Source organism: Bos indicus x Bos taurus, chromosome 16 (assembly GCF_003369695.1).
Source record: "Bos indicus x Bos taurus breed Angus x Brahman F1 hybrid chromosome 16, Bos_hybrid_MaternalHap_v2.0, whole genome shotgun sequence".
In the NCBI taxonomy this organism is placed as follows: domain Eukaryota; kingdom Metazoa; phylum Chordata; class Mammalia; order Artiodactyla; family Bovidae; genus Bos; species Bos indicus x Bos taurus.
Window position 1 is genome coordinate 22791787 of NC_040091.1, and position 7033 is coordinate 22798819.

Below are 7033 nucleotides of genomic sequence, written 5' to 3' on the forward strand. Positions count from 1 at the left end.
CCTTGAGTTAATTCTTTTCTTGTTATAGCCCACCACACCTTTGCCCTATAGGAATGCAACTTTATCTAATGCTTTCGGAGGGTGGAGCCTGACTTTAGAATAATCACCTTTAGAGAAAAATAAGTTTTCTGAAGAAAGGATCATAAAATGTTAATAGGCCTCCTGGCCAGAAGATGATGTAAATCACCTAAAGTTTTGCATATGGTAAGTTTGCAGGAAGAAAGCCTGGCTTTGATAAGGATCAAGGACTGCTGACCTTGCATGACTCTACCCCTTCCCCCATTATCCTCTATGCACAACTTAAGGTATAAAAACTACTTTGGAAAATAAAGTGCGGGCCTTGCTCACTGAAGCTTGGTCTCCCCATGTCATTCTTTCTCTCACCCTCTGGCTGAACTCCCACCTGGAGTGTGGAGGCTCGCCAAGCCTACTAATTTTGCCTGGGCTTCTACGATCTGACCGGGGAGGCTTTAGTGTCTCCTCTCCTTCGGGAGAACGGGAGGACCCCTGAGGCCTACATAGGTGGCGTAAATTCCTTGTCTTGGAATTTTATTGGTTTTCCACATAAACCAAGTTATTCAGTCTCTTTTCTTCACTGAATTTCTTAGCTGAGCTATCCCTATTTAACCACTCTTTATATCTTTAATTCTATCATATCCTGATCGCCAACGCCGTCTCCCCTTCGAATTCCCTGGATCCACTGGGGCTGGACCTCAGTACCTTGGTGTTTAGCTCAGAAACTAAAAAGACTATTTTTTTTTAGAAATTTAAAAAGCAGCTGTTATTGTTTTCATTTTTCAGTTCTCCTTGACAAGAGAAGATGCTTCCTTCGGAGAAAAGAGCAGACATGTTGTCCAAGGCAGCAAATTCTTACTCAAAAGAAGAGGTGGCTCTTTTTCTGCACAGCACTGTCTTCAGACTGCAAATACATAATCAAAGGATGGCCCTTTCTCATCATCAGCCCAGCTCCAAACATGCTGAGCATATTACAAACATGACTTTTCAAAAGGAAATTGCTTCTCTAGGTAGCTGAGGAATCTTATGTACAAATCAGTTCTTCATTGATAAATTCATATAATATGTATATTTGTAACAGTTCATAACTCAAAGGTATTTTTGTATGCAAAAGTATGTATTTCTCTTCCATGAAGATTTTTAGAATATATTAAAACTTAAAAGACACTTTAACTGAGGTGACTTTTTTTAAATAATAAAGGCATGAGACAAAAAAAGATAAAAATTAGGTAGTGGTCCACACCACTTTGGGCTGTTGATAGGGAGAAACTGTCAACATTTGCATTATAGCCCATGAGGAGGCAGCTCTGATATGAATTTAGAGCTGTGCTATTAGCCTGTCCTGGAGAAGGAAATGGCAACCCACTCCAGTATTCTTGCCTGGAGAATGGACAGAGGTGTCTGGTGGGCTACAGTCCATGGGTTGTAGTTGGAAACGACTACACAATTGGACACACAAAAAGTTGGACATGACTCAGCGACTTAACACACACAAACACACACTGGCTCAAGAGTGAGCCAGGCAAGGATTTTGACCTTGGCAAATCAAAGCTGCTTATCACCTATGACTGTTATTATAGATGCAGGGATATTCTAATGGGCCTTCGCGAGCATGAGTTTTTAAGACTGTTTTTACTTATGCTTCAGTCTTATTGTGCAAAGAAAGTGGGAGAGAGAGAGTAGTTTGCTCTCAGAAACTGCAGGGAAATTGCACCAGAGGAAGAGAGAAAGATGCAAAAAAGAAAAGGAGATGCACATCTATCTAAATATACTTAGAGGGGATTAGATTAGATCAGACTGGGAACTGGGAACCAAAGATATCTTTCAGAGACAGGAAGGCAAGACACCGGATGGCTGATTGGCATCGAGGAATGCACCTCACCAGCCCCAGAGGGAACCAGAGGCGGGGAGCTATTCAAAGTCATCCTTAGAACGGACTTATGGTTGCCAAGGCTGAGGAGGGGGATAGATTGGGAGTTTGGGTTAGCAGATGCAAACTATTACATATGAGAAGGATAAACGACAAGGTCCTACTGGGTAGCAATGGGAACTATATCTGATATCCTGTGACAAGCCATCGTGGAAAAGAATATGAAAAAGAATGTATGTATATGTATAAATAATCACTTTGCTGTACAGTAGAAATTAACACAATATTGTAAATTAACTGTACTTCAATAAAATAAATTTTTAAAAAATTAAAAAATAGAAGTCTAGTTTTTTTTTTTAAAAAGTCATCCTCTTAAAGCTGCTGTACCATCTGAAATAAAAGCAACTGGGGAATCCAGCAATTATCCTATATCTGTCCCATTGTCATGTGCTGGGGATGTGAAGAGCAAGCCCTTTCTTTGTTTCTTTAGTTCGCAGATCTTCAGATGGAGGAGAGGATACCTAAAAAGCCCCTGAGGAGCCTCACTTGCCCTCGCCTTGAGTAAGAGCCTAAACGTGAAGTGGATGCCCCATGGGATGAGACGGTAAGGCTCTGGGGAGCAGTGAGTAATTTTGCGTATAGAACTGAGATGAGCTGTAGGTGGAGGGCAGACTATGCAGAGCATTTTTTTCCAAAGATGGCCACAACATTATCTCCCATTCAACATGTTTTCTCATAGGCAGACCTTGACGCTCCTTCCATTCAGAAACAGGTCTGAGGGCTTGACACTCCTTCCATCTTCTCACTTGCTTGTATCCCATACAATCTGAGTTTGGGCCAGAAAAGGCAGGGAGGCATCTACCTTGTTTGATGGGACACTCATGTTTGAAACCTGAGCCACCACAGACGATGTCTTGGGGCGATGCTCTGTGAGGAATCCAAGCCACACAGCGAGAGCCTGTGTCGGTGGTCCAGTAAGCAGTCCTTTCAGCCCAAGAGCCAGACATACGGTGATGCAGTCTCCGGTCATCACCTTGCCACCCTCAGCCTTAGAATCATCCCAGCTGAGGCCCCAGACAAGCTGTTCCCACTGTGTCCTTTCCCAGTTCCTGCCCAGAGAATCCTGAGTATAGTATCATCAGATGGTTGCTGTTTTACGCCACTGTGTGTAATGGTTTGTTACATAGTTAAGTAGAATGAGGAACCACCATGTAAAGATTGGCAGAGCTATACAAAATTCCTATACAATTTGGAGCTATTTGAGAGGAGAAAGTAGGAAGATTAGCATAAAATATTTAAGGTATTATTGGGCTTCCCTGGTGGCTCAGATGGTCAAGAATCTGCCTACAGGAGACCCAGGTTCAATCCCTGGGTTGGGAAGATCCCTGAGAGAAGGGAATGGCTACCGACTCCAGTATTCCTGCCTAGAGAACCCCATGGCCACAGGAGCCTGGCGGGCTACAGTCCATGGGGTCTATTATTAGAAGCGATTCAAAGCAAAACGGTTATCATGGATGTGGGGGTTTGTCTGCTCCTGTGGGACCCATGGGGAACAGACAGAATTAGGACACCTATGACAGGAAAAAGGAGGATGAGGCACAGTGAAGGGGATCAAGGCAAGAACACAATAGTGCGAGGCCACACCCAACTTAGACTTTGGGCTCACTTGGAAAATGCTTTTCAAGTGAGATGGCCCAACTCAGAGAGGTGAGAGTTGAAGAGATTTGTTTGGAAAACAGCTGCTTTTGGCAGGCTCCTGAACACTGACTTCATTTCTCTCACTGTGATAAGGGGGAAAAAAACTACATTGGAAAAATAAATGCCTGACCCAGAAAACAAGGACCAAATAAAAGGGGGAAAAGTCCAACAAAAACACCAGCCTTATGTGGAGTAGAGAAAGAAAAGGAGCAACTTTAAGAACTTGATTAAACCATGAAACCATGAACAGTTCAACTGAGCCTTCTGAGAGAAGAGCAGGAAGAGAGACGGGAAAACCCTGGAGGCCCCTTCAACACTTCAGAACAGAAGACAGAAGATCAGTCAAGGGCTGTGGGAAGGCAGACAGTCACTGGAGGGTCAGAAAGCAGGAGCAGGGGCAACAGGGTGAGCTTGCAACATCCAGACAGCTTCAGCTAAGAAATCTACGGCCCTCAGGCAGAAGCCCACATGGGCTCAAGGGAGAAGCTTCCTGAGGAAGCAAGAGTCACAGGCCTCAGCAGCTCTGGAGACGGAGGTGGTGGCAGCAACCCCTGAGACATAGGACTGAGAGCACAGACAGAGCAGGAATAGGAGCTCGAGATGGAAACGGAATCCAGGGGGTTGCTTGCTTGCATTCTCCATTCCTTCCTTCCCCCTCTTTCTCCCTCCCTCTCTCTTTCTCTCTCTCTCTCACACAACCTGGAGCCTCAGAAGTCTTTAAAGCCTACTCTACAAGTAGGCAGGAATATTTTAAACATTGCTTCCTGGAAAAGGATGCAATGTGTTTTACAGATACAAAAATCTTGGTAGCATAATTAACCTCTTGTTGTGAGGTCTGCTGGCAGAGCCAGGTCTGCTGGCACATGCTGACCCACCTCTGAGAGAAGCAGAAACGGAGAGGACTCCATCTGTCAGTCGCCCCTCTCCTGACACTGTTGAGTCTCTGCTCTGATCCTTGTAAGTGGTAATGAGGGCCTGCCTTATATTAAGTGCTGAGTTCTGGGAACTGAAATTTACCTATATTAAGTGCTCTAGCTCTGGGTTAATACTATGTGCTTCTGTCAAGCTTTTTGAACTCTTTATTTTTTATTATTTTTTAATTTTTTATTATTATTATTTTTTACTTTACAATATTGTATTGATTTTGCCATACATCAACATGCATCTGCTACGGGTGTACACATATTCCCCATCCTGAACCCCCCTCCCACCTCCCTCCCCATACTCTCTCTCTGGGTCATCCCAGTGCACCAGCCCCAAGCTTCCTGTATCCTGCATCAAACCTGGACTGGCTATTCATTTCTTATATGATATTGTACATGTTTTAATGCCATTCTCCCAAATCATCCTCCCCCTCCTTCTCCTACAGAGTCCAAAAGACTGTTCTATATATCTGTGTCTCTTTTGCTGTCTCGCATACAGGGTTGTGTTACCATCTTTCTAAATTCCATATATATGCGTTAGTATACTGTATTGGTGTTTTTCTTTCTGGCTTACTTCACTCTGTATAATAGGCCCCAGTTTCATTCATCTTATTAGAACTGATTCAAATGTACTCTTTTTAATGGCTGAGTAATACTCCATTGTGTATATAAAAAGTGTGGCAGGACATTATTGACTTTGAGGTCAAACAATGAAGTGAAAGCCAAAATCCAGAAAGGAGAGTTGAAGCCAGAACCTGACTTAAGGATGTCTGCCCACCAAAGACAAAGGATCTCGCCTTGGATTTTAACAGCCGTGTGACAGGGTATGATGCAAGAGACAAAACTGAGATGCAGCCATGGTGAGATCAGAGATCCCCTCATAAAGCTCAATCCTTTGGTAAAAGGTTGAATCAAAACAAACAATAAAATAAACACACAAAAACTCACTGCCTCGAAGGAGACAGCATGAAAACTTGCATGTTTCACTCTTGGTTTTAGGTAGAGAGAAAAATATCCCCTGTGGCAAGTTGGAACTATACTCTGGCCTTCATGTGGGAATGTAGTCTAAATTCTCACTATAATTATCATCCTCAAGCAAAGAATTTTTTAACTGCTCACCAGTTTCTAATGGCTTCAGGGACCCAGTGAAAAGAAAAGTAAATCTTCTGCGGGAAAATGTATTTACAATCTTCCTCAAAAAATTCCCTCAAAGAAAATTCCACTGATCATGAGTTCACAATAAAACATCATGAAACTCACAAAACATGAAGAAGCAAACCATCTTGAGAGAGGCAGCAAAACTAATAAACAGCAGAATCGAGCATTCAAAAATTGCTGATTTTAAGAATATAAGATGCAGAAAATAAACTGAGCATATTTAATATATGGGAATAAGGGAAGGTACGAAAAGTAAAAATAAAGATCAAGGCACTGTAAATGAAGAATACATTACTTGAGATTAAAAACTCAATAGAAGGCAGCCCTATTCCTCCCAGCCAGAGAGTTATCTTGATGCTATCGTTTCACGTCACTCTGCAGTCTCTAATGAGCAATTCTTAACATTTGTGGGGCCTCAGTGTTCATTTAACTAATACACTTACTGAACTAATATACTTACTGTTCTAATCCATTTTAGTCATTGAGGAGATGGGTTTCGAAATTACCAAACACTGGACCCAAGGATTATACCCAAAGGAAAAAGTGGTTATTGTAGGAGGTGCAGGCCTTGAGAATACCAGCATCAATACTCTCCTGATAACTCTCTATCTAGCCCGTCAAGGGAAGCCCCCAGTGAAGGGCACATAAAATTGGAGAGTACTGGGGGGAGATGATTCCTCTGGTCTTACGTTTCCTTGAGGAGACTGCCATATTGGCTCTGACTGACCCCTTCATTCCTTCTCCATGGGAGAAGCCACTCCTAGGGTAAGAAGGTCTCCTTTTATTGGTGGGTTTAGTGAAAGTCACTCAGTCATGTCCAACTCTTTGTGACCCCATGAACTATGCAGTCCATGGAATACTCCAGGTCAGAATACTGGAGAGGGTAGCCTTTCCCTTCTCCAGGGGATCTTCCCAATCCAGGGATCAAACCCAGGTCTCCCACATCGCAGGCAGATTCTTTACCAGCTGAGCCACCAGGGAAGCATTGGTGGGTTTAGCGGAAGGAACAGAAGCCTGGCTCAGCCCCTCCCAGGGTTTATCCTTTGAACAATATGCCCCTCGGAGTGTCCATCCTCTCTGCGCCTGGGCCCACCTCTATGCCTCCCACTGTTGAGCTGGGCCCTGAAGAAGATGATGGGTATATTTACTGCTGAGATAAGTATTAGGAAGCTATTGGGACATCAAAGGTCCACCTTCCAATTCAGCCTTTATCAAAAACAATTTTTATTGCCATCTGACTATCTTTGCTCCCTTAGCTCTCAGTTAGTTCTAGGCTCATGAGTGGACATTATTTATTGGTCCCATAAAGTCCCAACAATGTCATCAATCAACTGGTCAGGAGCTGTAGAGCTGGTTGCCAGCTCCTCTC